Source organism: Procambarus clarkii, chromosome 36, assembly GCF_040958095.1.
Source record: "Procambarus clarkii isolate CNS0578487 chromosome 36, FALCON_Pclarkii_2.0, whole genome shotgun sequence".
NCBI lineage: Eukaryota > Metazoa > Arthropoda > Malacostraca > Decapoda > Cambaridae > Procambarus > Procambarus clarkii.
In genome coordinates this window covers 10,282,837-10,301,083 of record NC_091185.1, presented here as the reverse complement: position 1 = coordinate 10,301,083, position 18,247 = coordinate 10,282,837, and positions in this window count along the sequence as shown.

Genomic DNA, 18,247 nt, shown 5'->3' with positions numbered 1-18,247 from the left:
TGCTTATATGTAAGTGGGACTATTGTATGGGTCAAGACACCCATACAACATGTTCTATAACATCACCGTCTCACTCCTCGGTTCTCACGCTCCTTCACCTCCATCTTAACTCAGTTATTCGCATCTTGACACCATAAACAAGTATGACTCATTCTGAGTACAATCAATACCCAAGTTAGGAGCGACATGATGTCCGACTCTACACCCCACCTGGCTAAACTTTCATATATTACCGTAATGTCTTCTACCTTTAGCGGTTCACCCTATCATATAATAAACCACAAACCTATATACTTCATAATTTATTAATTCAAGAGCTTAATTAAGGACGTATATATATTTCCTCCGCTGCATGTGCTCGAACTCCCGGTAAACTGTTCACACTGTTGGCTCACTTTCCCCAACATTAAAAGTAATGTTTTATAATAATAATAATAATAATAATATTTATTTAGGTAAAGGTACATACATAAAGAGATTTTACAAAGTTTGTTGGCTTAATAGATAGAGCTAGTACATACAATGCCTAAAGCCACTATTACGCAAAGCGTTTCGGGCAGGAAAAACATTAATGACTAAAGCTTAAAACTAATGGGTAAAAAGAATAAAATGTGTTGAGAACAAATAAAAATAGAGGTAAAAGAGGGGGGAACATTGTTGAAAAAGCAGCACAAATACAATTACAAATTATTACAGAAAATTACATTCAAACAGCGTTGATTTGAAAAACAAAAAAAAACAAAAAACATACATGGGTTGACAACAGAGGGGTAAGGTAGGTTACAGGGAATTTATTAGGTATAGCTTCGTTTTTAACTTAAACTGGTTGAGAGAGGTACTGTCTTTAACATGGTTTTACACTGAGTCATGGACCACCCATACTCATCCTGTGAGCGGTAGTTTATTGTGCACCCCATACTCATCCTGTGAGTGGTAGTTATTGTGCACCCCATACTCATCCTGTGAGTGGTAGTTTATTGTGCACCCCATAGTCATCCTGTAAGTGGTAGTTTATTGTGCACCCCATACTCATCCTGTGAGTGGTAGTTTATTGTGCACCCCATACTCATCCTGTGAGTGGTAGTTTATTGTGCACCCCATACTCATCCTGTGAGTGGTAGCTTATTGTGCACCCCATACTCATCCTGTGAGTGGTAGTTTATTGTGCACCCCATACTCATCCTGTGAGTGGTAGTTTATTGTGCACCCCATACTCATCTTGTAAGTAATAATAATAATAATAATAATAATAATAATAATATTTTATTGAGGAAAAGTACATACATAGATGCAGTTACAAAAATTCTGATTGATTTATAGATAGAGGTAGTACATACAATACCTATATAAAGCCACTAGTACGCACAGCGTTTCGGGCAAGGCGAGGTGGGGAAAAACACTAACCAAAACTTAATAGTAATTGAGCTTTATTACAATATTGACCTTGGGCTACAAAATAGTCCTCAAGTAGACTATTTCCTTAACAGCATGAATTCCTGTATGCTCCTGTATTTCCTGTATGTATACCTGTATGTATAACAGGTATATGTTATACATACAGGTATATATACAGGTATATATACCTGTATGTATACCTGTATTCCTGTATGTATAACCCTCCTCCGCGAGGATATTAGAAACTACAAGGCTAGCCAAGACCAACTACAGCATGATTTGAATGATCTCCATGAGGAAAACAACCTTCGGAAAACTGATGAAGCCTTAAAAAAGCAGGAGGAAGCTCTCAGCAAAATGACTGCATGTATCAGTACATTTTCAGCTCAACGTTCCGTCTCCCAGGAGGAACAAGACCAGCAAAAGCTGCTAGACTCTGTTATAGTGTCGTCCCAAGATATACCTGTGGAACATGAAGGTGAAAATTGTTTCGAAATAGCTCAGGATCTCTTAAAAAACAAACTGCAGCTCAATCTAAACAAAACTGACGTTATTGCTGCCTACAGAGTAGGCAAAAAGAATCCATCAGGTCTAAATCAACGGAAAATTCGCCTGAAGCTGTCTTCCCAGTTCATGAAATCCAATCTAGTCCGGACAGCTGCATCCCTACGGAAGGGATTATACATCAACGAGTGCTTGACCAGGAACAGACAGCAAATCCTCTACCGCCTGCGTCAAATCCGGCAACAAAACCCAGATGCTATTCATCAGTGCTTCGTTAGAGATGGTCTGATAAAGGTGAGAAAAACCGCAGAGGGCAAAATGTTTACTATTACTAGAGAAGAAAACCTCAACACTTTCCTCTCCCAATGTGGTTTGTCTCACCTTATCACTCCCAATGAATTAACTTAATTAACCCCCTGTCAACTAGTGGGGCTAGGTATCCTAAGTCTCCTTGGTTCATTTTCTGACTTAATTTTTAACTTACTCTTACCTAGTCATTTACCGAAATTATTTAATTGAGTTTTAAGTAGTTCTTCAGGTCTTTTTAATTATACAGTCATTACTGAACTATCTATAGTTATTAATCATTAGCTTAAATTTGCCTATGTTTATTATTCAACATTTCTTTGATTTCATTTATTACCTAGGTTGCCTAGCCTTGCCATGCTCCCTTACTCCATTGTACCCCTGGCTTTGCCTGCATCTCAAATTGCAAATTGTTACTCACAGTGTACCTGTGAGTACTCGTAAGCAATCTACCTCTTTTTTGCTCAATTTGTTTTTTTTCTTTTTTTTTTTTGTATTGCTTAGTCTTGCTTATATTTTTTGTTTTGTATTTCCATATCTTGTGTTTTGTATAGTTCATGTTTACATGTTTTTTCTTTAATCTCATTAATTGCCTAGGTTGCCTAGCCTAGCCATACTCCCTTACTCCTTTGTACCCCTGTAAGCCCCTTTTGTGTTTGTTTTGTACAGTATTGTGTATATATTTTTCCCTATTTTATAGTTTTTTTCTACTTATTTCTGATTCTACAATCAGCTTTTTTTATGCAGTCAAGTATAGACCCTGAACTTAACCTCTTATCCACTATCTATGACAATAATCACTTTAATGATCTAAATTGCAGATATTTTGCAGCACATGATGTAAACAATGTATTAACTCATAATCACAATATCTCTGTAATCAATTTGAACGTTAGATCCCTAGGTAAACACTTCGATGATGTTAGTGCCTTGATTGAAACTATTGGCAACAAATTCTCTTTTATTATACTTACTGAAACATGGTTGAAAGAGGATACTACTCAACTCTTTAACATGCCTAACTACTCAGCAATTCACAACTGTCGTCAACTTCAGAGAGGTGGTGGCACTGCTCTTTACTACCACCAAGAACTAACATGCTTAAAAGAAATTAGAACTAGAGACTGCTATGGGGAGTATATCTTCGCCAGCTTCAGAGTCAAGGGTGCCGAGTCTGTCCTGTCTGTGGGTGCAGTCTATAGAATTCCCAACACTGATGTGTCTGGATTCAACTCAAACCTTAGAAATCTAATACTTGATAACAGACTGAACAAAAACCACCTAATTATCGCAGGGGACTTTAATATTGACCTCTGCGAGCCAGAACACCCTACTGCTGTTAGCTTCCTCAACTGTATGAATTCCTGCCTCCTCATACCCTTAATCACTAGACCTACTAGAATCACTGATAGCACTGCCACGACTCTAGATCACATCTGGACCAACATAACCTCTCCGCTTACTTCAGGTATAATCACCGATAGCACTACAGACCACTACCCCACATTTCTTTTAACTAACATTAGCAAACCACCTCTAGAAACAAGGGAGTTAAGCTTTAGGCTGCACAATGAAACTGCTATAAACAATTTTATAACTGCTGCTGATAATGTCAACTGGGAGTCCGAGTTAGGTAACATAGGGGACATCAACCTAGCAGTGCAATCTTTTCTACAAACAACTCTTAGCCTTTATAACACCCACTGTCCTAGGCTTACAAAACAAGTCACAAGCAAAAGGCTTAACAATCCTTGGCTTACAAAGGGAATACTGAAATCCATTAACAAAAAACACGACCTTGAGAAGAAGTATAGGTTAGGAATTGTCTCCAAAGAATTCTCAAAGAATTACTCATTATTGCTATCTAAGATAATTAGACGAGCCAAAACTAATTACTACGAAGATAAATTTACTCAAATAAAGAGCAACATTAAACAAACTTGGAGCACAATTTCACAAATATTGGGATCAAAGAAATCTTTAAATAACAAACCGACTCTCCTGTCTAATAACGATGGTCAGCTTTCAGCCTCTGATTCTGCTATTGAGTTTAATAGGTTCTTCTCTTCCATTGGTTCATCCCTTGCAAATGATATTCCATCTTCCAGTACTGACATTAAGGACTATCTTACAGGTAACTATCCACAGTCTCTGTACCTAAAGCCTATTAACTCCACTGACGTCAATGAGATAATCCTTTCCCTTAAAACCAAGTCTGGTGCCCTTGAGGAGATACCAACTTTAATTTACAAAAAAGCCTCCAGATCTTTAGCCCCTGCTATTGCTTTGCTCTTCAACAAGTCACTTGAACTCCAAACCTTTCCAGATATTCTAAAAAAAGCGAGAGTAACGCCTGTCCACAAATGTGGTGACCCCACAGATGTTAACAACTACAGACCTATATCAATCCTGCCAAACTTGTCAAAAATTTTTGAAAAACTTATATACAAGCAGCTTTACTCATATCTAGCCAAACTCAATATACTTAGCCCTTGCCAATATGGCTTCAGACCCAAAAAAAGCACTAACGATGCACTTATTAGTATGCTTAACTCGATTCATACAGCTCTTGATAAAAAGGAGTTCCCTGTTGGGTTATTTGTGGACCTGCGTAAAGCTTTTGATACTGTCAACCACCATAACCTTCTTCTTAAATTACATCATTATGGAGTCAGAGGACACTCCCTACAATACCTCGAGTCCTACCTTACTGACAGGCTCCAATATGTTTCTGTGAATAATACAATTTCTCCCACCCTACCCATCAACATTGGTGTTCCTCAGGGCAGCATACTTGGCCCTCTCCTCTTTCTCATCTACATTAATGACCTTCCAAATGCCTCCCAACACCTCAAACCAATTCTATTTGCTGACGACACAACCTTCATTTACTCCAGTCCTGACCCTCTTGCTCTAAATGCCACAGTAAATACTGAGCTAAATAAAGTCCATCTTTGGCTAACTGCCAACAAACTCACCCTTAACATTGACAAAACCTTCTATATTCTGTTTGGCAATAAATCCTCTAGTCTTATAAATCTCAAAATAAACAATACCCAAATTTGTAACAAATTAGATGGCAAATTCCTTGGCATTCTCATTGACAACAAGCTGAATTTCCAGGGACACATTCTAAATATATCTAAAAAAGTTTCAAAAACTGTGGGCATTCTTTCTAAGATCAGATATTATGTACCACGCCCTGCCCTGGTGACTCTCTATTACTCCCTTATCTATCCTTATCTCAACTATGGTATTTGTGCTTGGGGTTCTACTACCCAAAATCACTTACGTCCTCTAATTACCCAACACAAAGCCGCTATTAGAACAATATCCAACTCTGGCCCCAGACATCACTCGGTACCCCTACTCAAATCTCTTAATATGTTAGATATTAAGTCACTGCACATTCTCTCATGTGTATTATACATATATAAAACGCTAAACTATAATGCCAATCCTGATCTTAAAAGCTTCATAGTAGGTTGTAACAGAACCCATGAGCACCACACCAGAAATAAATACAGTTTTGATATTCCTAGAGTACGTCTTAATCAAACTAGAAGTGCTCTGCAAATCAAGGGGCCCAGAATGTGGAATGACCTTCCCAACCATGTTAAAGACTGTACCTCTCTCAACCAGTTTAAGATAAAAACTAAACACTACCTAATAAATTCCCTGTAATCTACCTCACTCCTCTATTGTCAACCCATGTCTGTTATTTTCTTTTTTTTTTTTTTTTTTTTAATCAACACTGTTTGTCAACCTATTGTATTTGTGCTGCTTTTTCAGTCATGTTTCCCCCTTTTTTTTATCTTTATTTGTATTTGTTCTCAACATCTTTTATTCTTTATGCTCAATTAGTATTAAGTTCTAGATATTAATGTTTTCTTGCCCGAAACGCATTGCGTAATAGTGGCTTTAGGCATTGTATGTACTAGCTCTATCTATATACCAATCCATTAATGTAACATCACTTGTATGTATATACCTTACCTGAATAAACATCTGAATCTGAATCTGAATAACAGCTCCTCTTACATCAGGTATAATCACTGACAGAACAACTGACCACTATCCTACCTTCCTTGTAGCGAACATGGCCATAACACCACCAGGTAACAAGAAAATTACCTTTAGGTTACACAGTGAAGCAGCAATAGGCAACCTCTCAAATGCTCTCCACAATATAAACTGGGAATCTGAATTTATCAATATACAGGATAATAATTCGTTAACTAGCCTCTTTCTTTCCAAAATTCTAAGCCTTTACAATACTTATTGTCCTCTCCTCACCAAGCAAGTAACTGGCAAAAGGTTAAATAATCCCTGGCTCACTAATGGCATACTTAAAGCAATCGACAAGAAACAAGAATATGAAAAAAACTTAAGATTGGCCTAGTTGCAAAAGAAGTAGTTAAGAGGTACTCATCAGTGCTTACCAGTATAATAAGAAGAGCAAAGTGTTCCTATTACGAGAATAGATTCAAAGAAGCGAAAGGCAACATGAAAAACACATGCATGGAGAGCCATCTCTACCATCCTAGGAGCTAAACAACATTCACATAATAAGATAAAAATCTCCAAGGATGGTTATACACCTGCCACAGATCTTGAAACAGCAACTGAATTTCATAGTTTCTTTTCATAGATTGGTGCTAACCTTGCCCGAAAAATCCCAGAGACTCAGACACATGTTACCACATATCTTTCACGCAGCTATCCAAACTCTCTTCTCCTCTCTCCGGTCAGCCCTACAGATGTTGTGTCCATCATTCACTCGCTAAAAACCAAAGCTGGGAACATTAGTGAAATGCCATCCATGGTATACAAGAGCGCCTCCTATGCCCTTACACCACCCATAGCTCTGCTGTTCAATAAATCTCTAGAGTGTCATACCTTCCCTGATATCCTTAAAAAAGCAAGAGTAACGCCAGTTCATAAAGGAGGTAACACGGCAGACATAAATAATTACAGACCAATATCGAATCTACCTATATTATCAAAAATATTTGAACAAAATATTTACAAACAGCTCTACTCCTATCTTGTAAAGTTCAATATACTAAATCCCTGTCAGTTTGACTTCCGCTCCCAAAAGAGTACCAACGATGCTATTGTTAGTCTGCTTGACTTAATCTACTCAGCCCTTGACAAAAGTGAGTTTCCGATTGGACTCTTCATCGACCTGAGAAAGGCCTTTGATACTGTTAACCATAACTACCTCTTACTTAAACTCCACCATTATGGAGTCCGAGGCTTTGCTCTGAACTATATCCGAGCCTATCTTCGTGACAGACATCAATATGTAGTGTCACGGGGGGTGGGCCGGGGCTCTGCTAGCACTCAGCTGCTAGGGGCTCAAAAGGCCGAATACTCAGCCCCTCCGACTCCCGGGATTCACCGGAGTCTCCTTGGTCACATGGGAGAGGACCAACAATGCCCACCTCCGCAGGTTCCTCCGCTTCCACCACAAAAGGGGTGCCACTGATTCACCCTGGAAGCCCTTCAGTCAAACACGGGGAAACTACTGTTAACAGTTCCGGCCTAGACCCGTGGAGGAGTGAAGGAAGACTCAGGCTTACCTTATAACAATAACCTCCCTGAGTCTTGCCTGCCAGACAAAAAGGTTGCAGGAACTCCTTTCCCGCCTGTCTTCTCTATCTTCCTCTTAACAAGGTCGCCAGCTGGGTTATTATATCTGCACCCCAGCAATGCAATTCAGTGGGTGTATTATATATTGTTTGTAGCCAGAAGATTGCTACTCCCATAGTACTTCCATAGCTACTAGACTGTCGGCCCAGGGTACTCTCCCAAGAAGGTCTGTGTGGCTTTACCTCTCTCTAGCCATCACGTTACTAGTTGCCACCATTCAGGCACTGATACTGATCGGATGGCTAAGGGTACACTTTTATATAAGTACGTGCTGTCTTAACCACTCTCCAGGCACTAAGAACTTCTATAGAGAACGTAGTGTTCCCTAGGTGGTACTATGATAACCTCCGTGTATGCTCGTAGAGAAATATTATAAATGGAGGCACACTTAAACACAATGATAAAATGTGTGAACTTACTGACGCAAATTACATGAACACGCATACAATCACAAGTAATACATGAATATGAAAATAAGGATAATAAGTCTGGAGATCGTCAGCCTCTTCTTCCACGACCTCCAACACTCCTTCAACTGGGCAGAAAGACAGGAGTCCCACACTCTCTCACAGGAGGGCCTCTTCACCACGTCGGCGCCTCTTCTTCACTGTCCTGCCATCCATACTATTATACTCGTGGGTTGGTTGGTGTTGTCGTCGTTGATCCTTCTCTATGGACAACCCAACCCACAACTCGGCAGAGTGATTATACTAGGAGATCACCCTTGGCGCTTCTGGCTCTTGGAGAGGGGCTCAACGTCACACGTTCAGGGGATGCGGCTCCAACACTTAGCCTCGTTGTCACGTGCACACACCCACTCGAGCCGCTGTGACTCCCCACTCTCTCCTTATGAGATATGATCTCCTCAATCCCCCTATGACTTACTAGTATTACCTCCTACCCTGTCCACAGCAGTGGTTCTTGGTTCTTTCTCTCTCCTTCTTTACTACCTCCTGGGAAGCCTCACTAGGACAAGGGCAAACACCAGCAAATTGTGACACATTTACTGGACAAAGCACATACACGATACATACACACATATAATAATAGTGAATTCTATACTCTATAATATCACAATCAGGTTGCACTCCAACACCATCAGAACTCTATTAACCTCCTCAAGTTGGTCAAGCCTACATACACTGTTGCACTATCAGCAAGATAATGTATATATAGAAAATCAGCATTTGGATGCAATAACATATACCAGTATAAATGTTCATTGATACACAACAATGATTAATCGATCACTGTCAGTCCTCGAGCACATACATCTGTAGGTAATCAAGCCTACGACTGCAACTCTAAACTTCAGAATAAATCACTCCTTGACATAAGAATGCAAACAGTCACTCACCTCTCACTGCGTCTTGCACGCTACTGACAACCAAACACTATCAACTCCCTACAAGTAATCCACCAGAACTTCCCCTTCCACCTCTGGAAGTTCACAACCCTAATATCCTTAGGTTCTTCCGGGCTTCACTACCAGGATCCTCTGCAGCTCCTCCAGGCTGCTATCATGAAGTTTCCTTGAGTACCTACGGTGCTTCACCCTTCTGCTAGATTCCTCCACAGCTCTCTTGGCTGCTACACCATGAAGTTTCCTCGAGTAACTATGGTGCTTCACCACCTCTACAGAAGCACGTGACACTCCTCTTCACTGCTGCTTCTCCTCACAGCTCGAGGTCCTCTGCTCCACTACCTTGGAATCTCATCAGCTACTTCATCTGCTGGCTTCGAAGTTCTCAGCAACTTCTTCCCCAAAGACAAACCTGCAACCCATCGACGTTCCAATAAAATGTTCCCCTTTAACACATAAACAAAAATAACCACACAATATGCTTGCCTCAAACCTCTATCTGTCCTCTATATACAGTGAGAGTGGACTCCCCCGTTTTGGGCGGGTCCATACTCCACCTCGCCTGGCGGCGGTCCTCACTCGCTGGAGGGTCTTCCTCCATCCGGAGCCAGGCTCCCTCAGTCGTCCGCCAGCGCTCAGAGGGGGCGGACGTCGCTCCGTGTTCCTCCCTCTCCACTCTCTTATTTCAGGCCTTCTGCCTTATTAAAACATGTCTAACTTATAAATAAACATTGCTACTGTCGCTGGGCACACGACCAAACTACAAGCGATCACTATGAACTGGCGTATATCGTGCTTACCACAGATTAACTGATCGAGGGCGCTTTTCCTCTGACGGCGTCTGGTCAGGGCGCTCCCACGGCCCACAATAATGCCTCCGGGCGGCTTAATATTCACTAATTATCGTCCACGACTTGAGACCACACGTCCCCAGCTCGATTCCACAGCTGGCACGTCTGCACACTTCTCTTCTCTTAGAGATATATCACTAGGGGTTCCCTTCTGACGGGAGCTCAAACGGAGCGCGGCTTCCCCCTGCGATGTCTGGCACTCAAGTGAGGTCAAGGTCCTCTGGAAGCGAGCCTCACGCCTCCAGCAAAATGTCCACATCTCCTAGCCAGTCATTTATCTATTTCCTTACTTACTGCCCATAATCTTAAACTGCTCATTGAATCCACCATACTATTTTTCATATGGGTTATCACCTCAATATATGCTAGACCTTCTAATCAGGTCAGGCTTGCTGAATAACTCTCAAGAAGGGAGACGCGTTTCTCCTGCAGGCTGAGATCATAACACTCCTCTCCCCTTATTTTTGAGAGTTATTCCAGTGGCTAGGCTCGAGATAACGCATCAGCCACTACATTGTCTCGCCCTCTTATGTGCGTTATCACCAGGTCATACTCTTGGAGCGATAAAAACCATCTGGTTAATCTCTGGTTTGCATGCTTCATTTTCTTCAGGAAAACTAGGGGATTATGGTCTGTATACACCGTTACTGGGTGTCCTCCCCCACTCACATACACTTCAAAATGTTTCAATGCCATCACCAGGGCCAAAGTCTCTTTCTCGACTGTACTGTACGACCTCTGGTGCTTAACGAACTTCTTCGAGAAGAAGGACACGGGGCGGTAAATTCCATCATTCTGCTGCGTCAGTACAGCTCCGGCCCCTATATCACTGGCATCTACAAATAACGTAAACGGCGCTTCAAAATCTGGCGACACTAGTACAGGTGCCCCAGTCAACAGTCTTTTGGTCTTCTCAAACGCTTCTTGTGCTGTTCCATTCCACTCCCACTTCTTGCTCTTTGATAGCAAACTCGTCATAGGAGCGGCTATGGTGGAGAAATTTTCACAGAACTTCCGGTAATATCCAATCATACCGAGGTATCTCAACAATTCTTTCTTACTCCTGGGCACCGGGAAGTTGTCAATGGCCTCCACCTTTGTTCTTACCGGAGCAACCTCGCCTTGCCCTACTATATATCCAAGGTACTCCAGGCGGGCTCTCCCGAACTCGCTTTTTGCCAAGTTGATCGTCATGTTGGCCTTCTCCAAACGATCGAACAAATCTAAAAGTCGATCCACGTGATCCTTCCAGGAATCAGCGAACACCACAATATCATCGATGTACACTGCACATCCGGTCGCGCCTTGTAATACCTGATTCATTACTCGTTGAAAACAACTACCACTATTCTTCATTCCGAACGGCACCACTTTATATTGGTACAAGCCGTCGGGAGTCACGAACGCTGAGATCCTCTTGGCCTCCTCAGACAGGGGAATCTGGTAGTATCCCTTCAACAGGTCTATCTTCGAGACATACCGTGCACTCCCAATCCGATCTATGCAATCGTCAATGCGCGGTATCGGAAACGAGTCAGCGACCGTGAGTGCATTCACTTTCCTATAATCGGTACAGAACCGGTACGTGCCGTCACTCTTCTTCACGAGGAGGCACGGCGAACTCCAATCACTGTCGCTAACCTCTGCCAAGTCGTTATCTAGCAGATACTTCACTTCTGCTCTCATTGCCGCTGCTTTCTCCGGGTTAACTCTGTAAGGGTGCTGCTTGATGGGCTCAGCACTCCCTACATTCACTTCGTGCACCGTTCCGCGGTGTCTTCTAGGCACGTCCGTGAATAACGACTTATTCCTCCGTAGGATCTCCACTAGCTCCTGGCGTTGGTCATCCTCCAAATGACCCAGACGCTCACCTATCTTGGCCAGGCTTTCTGTATTTGATATCTTCGCGCCATCGGCCCTCTCTAACTTACAGTTCTCCTCTTCTATTCCTTTGCCGTCTCCTCCACACAGCACCGTCGCCTGCAATGGGGTTTCCATCGGTTCTTCATCGCCTAGAGGCTTATCTCTGTCATAGTACCTCTTTATCATGTTCACGTGGCAAACCTGTGACTTCCTCGGACGATCTGGCATGTGGATTACATAATTCACATCCCCTAATGCCTTCTGGATGGTATATGGTCCACAAAATCTCGACTCGTATATACTTCCTTTTACCGGTAGCAAGACTAACACCTGATCTCCTTCTTGAAATTTCCTGCCCTTCGCCTTCCTGTCGTGGTACCTTACCATCTCTGCCTGGGATGTCCTCAAATTTTCCTTGGCCAAATCTCTGGCCCTAGAGAGTCGCTCTCTAAAAGTCTTCACATATTTTCCCACATCCACCTTAGGCCTATCCACGGTGAGCTGCTCCTTCAGCGCGCCCACTGGGCTCCTCACGGAGTGTCCGTACACCAGTTGAAATGGGGTGAATCCGAGTGATTCTACTACCGCATCCCTGATGGCGAACAACACGGATGGTAATGCCTCGTCCCAACTACTCCCTTCCTCAGCGCAGTATATCCTCAACAAGCTCTTTAGCGTTCCATGGAAACGCTCCAATGCTCCCTGCGACTGAGGGTGATACGGTGACGAGCGCACTTGCTCTACTCTCCATCCTTTCACAGTTTCCCTAAACAACTTCGACTGGAAGACACTCCCCTGGTCCGTCTGGATAACCTTGGGCATTCCTACCCACGCAATGTAGTTCTGTAGTCTATCCAGAACGGCTCTCGACGTCACTCTTCTCAGGGGGATTGCTTCAGGGAAACGGGTGGCCGTGCACATTATGGTCAGTAAGTACTCGTGGCCTTTTCTGGTCCTCGGCAACGGACCTACACAGTCTATCAAGACTCTCTCAAAAGGCTCGCCAAATGCCGGTATGGGCTTTAAGGGTGCCTTTGGTATAGCCGGAGCCGGCTTACCTGCACGTTGGCACGCCAAACATGTCCTACAATATTTCTTTACCTCCTTCCATACGTTCGGCCAGTAGAAGTGCTCCTGCACCTTATTTAAGGTCTTCTTCACCCCCAAGTGCCCTGCCATATCTACGGAGTGGGCTAGTTCTAACACGGCCGCCCTAAACTCCTTCGGCACTAACACTTGGTGCTTCTCCAACCATACCTTATCTGCGCCGGCTTTGTCCGGTCGCCATTTCCTCATTAGTACATCATCGTCCAAGTAGTAATACACGGGGGACTCCGGACATGAATTTCCCCCTTTTGCCTCCCTGATTAGATCTATAAATTCCTCTTTCTGAGCCCTAATCAGGTCCGCTCGGTTCACGCTGAACTTTTCAGGTAGGGTCATTTTCACTTCCTGTCTCCTCGAATCCTCATTCTTCTGAGCTCGATCTTCGTCGAACAGCCCAGACATGTCCATGTTGACCTCCTCCCTTGGTGGAGTCGACACTGCCATATCATCTCCAATGTCTTCCTCGGCGTCTACGTCCGACTCTGTCACTACACAGGCCGGGTATACGATGACTTGACTGTCCTCTGCCTCATCTTCAAGGATGCTGGCTAGATCTATCTTGTCCGGCGTTCCACTTGTACCGCGGTCCTTCTGGTTCACCTCCGGCACAGCTTTTACTATCAGCTCTGGCAGCACCTTGGACCCACACAAGTCGTTCCCCAGGATCACTTGGACTCCTGGAACAGGTATGTTGGGGCACACTCCCAACATCACCTCCGCCGACAAATAATCTGACTTCAACTGGACAGCACACACGGGCATGTCACTCTTAGACAACAACCCATGAACCTTTATCCTCCTACTGCCAGCTAACAGTCGATCATTTCTTATTAGGCCTCTCAGAATCAAGCTCTGATTGGCTCCAGTATCCCTGAGGATACTAACCTCCACCTCGGGTTGACCTTCTATGCCGACCCAACCTTTACTAATGAACGGCCTATACCGCTCGTTCATCAAATCTACCTTCTGTGGTTTGTCTTGTTGTACCTCAACGAACTTCTTCCGGGGATCACATGTCGTCAGGGTCACGACTCTCTTGCCCTGCCGACAATCTCGCATCATGTGACCTGATCTGTTGCACTTGTAGCATCTCATTTGGGAGAAATCTCTCCTATACGCCCCCGAGTAGCTCTGACTCTGCCCACTCGTATTGGAGTTCCTCGGGCCAGATGTACTACTCATACTCTGTGGAGCTTCATTGGACTCTTGTCTCCTCTGCACACTTTTATTTTCCTGCTTACCTCCAGCAGGCGGACTCGGCAACTTTCCTTCCTGGGGCTTAAAACTAGCTGGTCTGCTTGTCTGCCCCCCAAAACTTCTTCCTCCCCAGACTCCACTGGGTCTGCTATTGCTGCGTCTCGCCTCGCTTCTCACTCTGTTCTCCCTTAAGCTCTTGTACGCTTCAGTAATCATATCCGCCCTATCTGCGGCATCTTTCACCTCCTTTATCCCTGCTTCTTGGATCTTGAACTTTGTTTCGGGATGCATCATCTCCAAGAACTTCTCCATGACCATCAGTTGCTTCAGGTCAGCATAAGATCCAACTCCAGCAGCCTCAATCCACTTCTGGAATCGTCTTTCCAGATCTCTTGCTGTCTCAGCAAATGTACATGCTCCAACTTTGATCATCTCTCTGAAGCGCTTCCTATAAGCTTCTGGGGTTAACTGAAACGAGCGCAATATGCTGCTCTTTACCGTGGCATAATCCTGGCACTCTTCCAGTGACAATTGGGTGTATGCTTCCCTGGCAGCACCGGTCAATCTTAACTGGACCAGCTGGGCCCATTCCTCCTGTGGCCACTCCTTGATGCTGGCTACTTTTTCAAAGTGCTCGAAAAAGCTCTCTGCCTCTTCGGGAACAAACAAGGGAATGTCCTTCTCCCTAACCCTAACATCTGGTGGGTGTGATACCTGGGTGGTGCTCTCTGGCAACCCATGTTCGATCCTTTGCTCAGCCAAGGTTCTATTCGCTTCTATCTGCATTTGTTTTGTTCTCTCTTTTTCTTTTTCGACCTGGGCTTTTTCTTTTTCTATTTCCAGTCTGGTTCTCTCTTTTTCTTTCTCGGCTTCATTTTTCATCTGGAGTTCTAATTTCATCTTTTCCAGCTGGAACTGTCTCTCCTCACGCTGCATCTGGAGCTCTAACTGGAATCTCTCCAAGCTCCTATTTCGGCTACTCCTGCTACTGCGGCTACTCTTACTGCTCCTACTCGATCCCTGGGATCTCACTTCATCCTGTCCATCATCCTCCTTTCCACTTTCAGCTCCTTTCTGGGCTCCTTGTTCTGCCGCTTCATTTTTGGCTCTTAACTGCCTCAGGATCTCATCCTTCATCCCAGCTACTTTAGATGCTTTCAACCTAATGCCACATTTTTCTGCTATTTGTTTCAATTGATCCCTCGTGCAACCTTCTAAGTCCTCAGGCTTGCCTGACTCCACAAATGCTTGCACCTTATCCATCTTTGTCCTGTGAGTCTTCCCAAGAGAGAGAATATACACCTGCGGTCACACAGTTTATCTATTTCAGCAAGGGTGTACAAATCCACTCTTGGACAGGGTGTGGGTGTGTCAGTTCACTCTCCCGGACAGGCCCCCAATTTATTATACTCGTGGGTTGGTTGGTGTTGTCGTCGTTGATCCTTCTCTATGGACAACCCAACCCACAACTCGGCAGAGTGATTATACTAGGAGATCACCCTTGGCGCTTCTGGCTCTTGGAGAGGGGCTCAACGTCACACGTTCAGGGGATGCGGCTCCAACACTTAGCCTCGTTGTCACGTGCACACACCCACTCGAGCCGCTGTGACTCCCCACTCTCTCCTTATGAGATATGATCTCCTCAATCCCCCTATGACTTACTAGTATTACCTCCTACCCTGTCCACAGCAGTGGTTCTTGGTTCTTTCTCTCTCCTTCTTTACTACCTCCTGGGAAGCCTCACTAGGACAAGGGCAAACACCAGCAAATTGTGACACATTTACTGGACAAAGCACATACACGATACATACACACATATAATAATAGTGAATCCTATACTCTATAATATCACAATCAGGTTGCACTCCAACACCATCAGAACTCTATTAACCTCCTCAAGTTGGTCAAGCCTACATACACTGTTGCACTATCAGCAAGATAATGTATATATAGAAAATCAGCATTTGGATGCAATAACATATACCAGTATAAATGTTCATTGATACACAACAATGATTAATCGATCACTGTCAGTCCTCGAGCACATACATCTGTAGGTAATCAAGCCTACGACTGCAACTCTAAACTTCAGAATAAATCACTCCTTGACATAAGAATGCAAACAGTCACTCACCTCTCACTGCGTCTTGCACGCTACTGACAACCAAACACTATCAACTCCCTACAAGTAATCCACCAGAACTTCCCCTTCCACCTCTGGAAGTTCACAACCCTAATATCCTTAGGTTCTTCCGGGCTTCACTACCAGGATCCTCTGCAGCTCCTCCAGGCTGCTATCATGAAGTTTCCTTGAGTACCTACGGTGCTTCACCCTTCTGCTAGATTCCTCCACAGCTCTCTTGGCTGCTACACCATGAAGTTTCCTCGAGTAACTATGGTGCTTCACCACCTCTACAGAAGCACGTGACACTCCTCTTCACTGCTGCTTCTCCTCACAGCTCGAGGTCCTCTGCTCCACTACCTTGGAATCTCATCAGCTACTTCATCTGCTGGCTTCGAAGTTCTCAGCAACTTCTTCCCCAAAGACAAACCTGCAACCCATCGACGTTCCAATAAAATGTTCCCCTTTAACACATAAACAAAAATAACCACACAATATGCTTGCCTCAAACCTCTATCTGTCCTCTATATACAGTGAGAGTGGACTCCCCCGTTTTGGGCGGGTCCATACTCCACCTCGCCTGGCGGCGGTCCTCACTCGCTGGAGGGTCTTCCTCCATCCGGAGCCAGGCTCCCTCAGTCGTCCGCCAGCGCTCAGAGGGGGCGGACGTCGCTCCGTGTTCCTCCCTCTCCACTCTCTTATTTCAGGCCTTCTGCCTTATTAAAACATGTCTAACTTATAAATAAACATTGCTACTGTCGCTGGGCACACGACCAAACTACAAGCGATCACTATGAACTGGCGTATATCGTGCTTACCACAGATTAACTGATCGAGGGCGCTTTTCCTCTGACGGCGTCTGGTCAGGGCGCTCCCACGGCCCACAATAATGCCTCCGGGCGGCTTAATATTCACTAATTATCGTCCACGACTTGAGACCACACGTCCCCAGCTCGATTCCACAGCTGGCACGTCTGCACACTTCTCTTCTCTTAGAGATATATCACTAGGGGTTCCCTTCTGACGGGAGCTCAAACGGAGCGCGGCTTCCCCCTGCGATGTCTGGCACTCAAGTGAGGTCAAGGTCCTCTGGAAGCGAGCCTCACGCCTCCAGCAAAATGTCCACATCTCCTAGCCAGTCATTTATCTATTTCCTTACTTACTGCCCATAATCTTAAACTGCTCATTGAATCCACCATACTATTTTTCATATGGGTTATCACCTCAATATATGCTAGACCTTCTAATCAGGTCAGGCTTGCTGAATAACTCTCAAGAAGGGAGACGCGTTTCTCCTGCAGGCTGAGATCATAACAATACACACTGTCCCCTCTGACAGTCCTGGACACAAGCTGCCTTGCAGCCTATTCTACTACTAAAGTATTAATGTCCTGTTGCCACATACATAAGTAAATATTGTGGCCTAACTAGCTTACTCACACAAGGGGTAATGGGAGGGAAAATGATCTACCTTACATTCCTGGCTCACGACGCCTGTCCCTCGATGGTGTGAGGTTCCCACGCTTCCTGAGTCGATCCTTGACGATCCAGGAACGTTCCACAGGTCCTCAGGTGTCGTGGAGCCTTCGCGTCGTCGCCGTTCCAATCTCTGAGATTCAGCTACCCCAATCCTGGTTCATCGATGGGCGCTGAGCTAATCACTATTTTCCCACACTCGCCCCTTCCACAAGGCGTTGTTCCTTGTCCTAGGAACGGTGTTGTCCTTCCAAAACCCTCAGTGGATGTGACCCGGTCACAGCTAGGCTTGCCCGCCACACCTATTCAGGCCCCCAACGTCCAGCGTCGCCGAATATTTTCCAAGTTTGGCACTCTTTTGCTCAATAAACTTGGTTCCTTTTTGCTTCCCAGAAGCGCGGGGTCTCC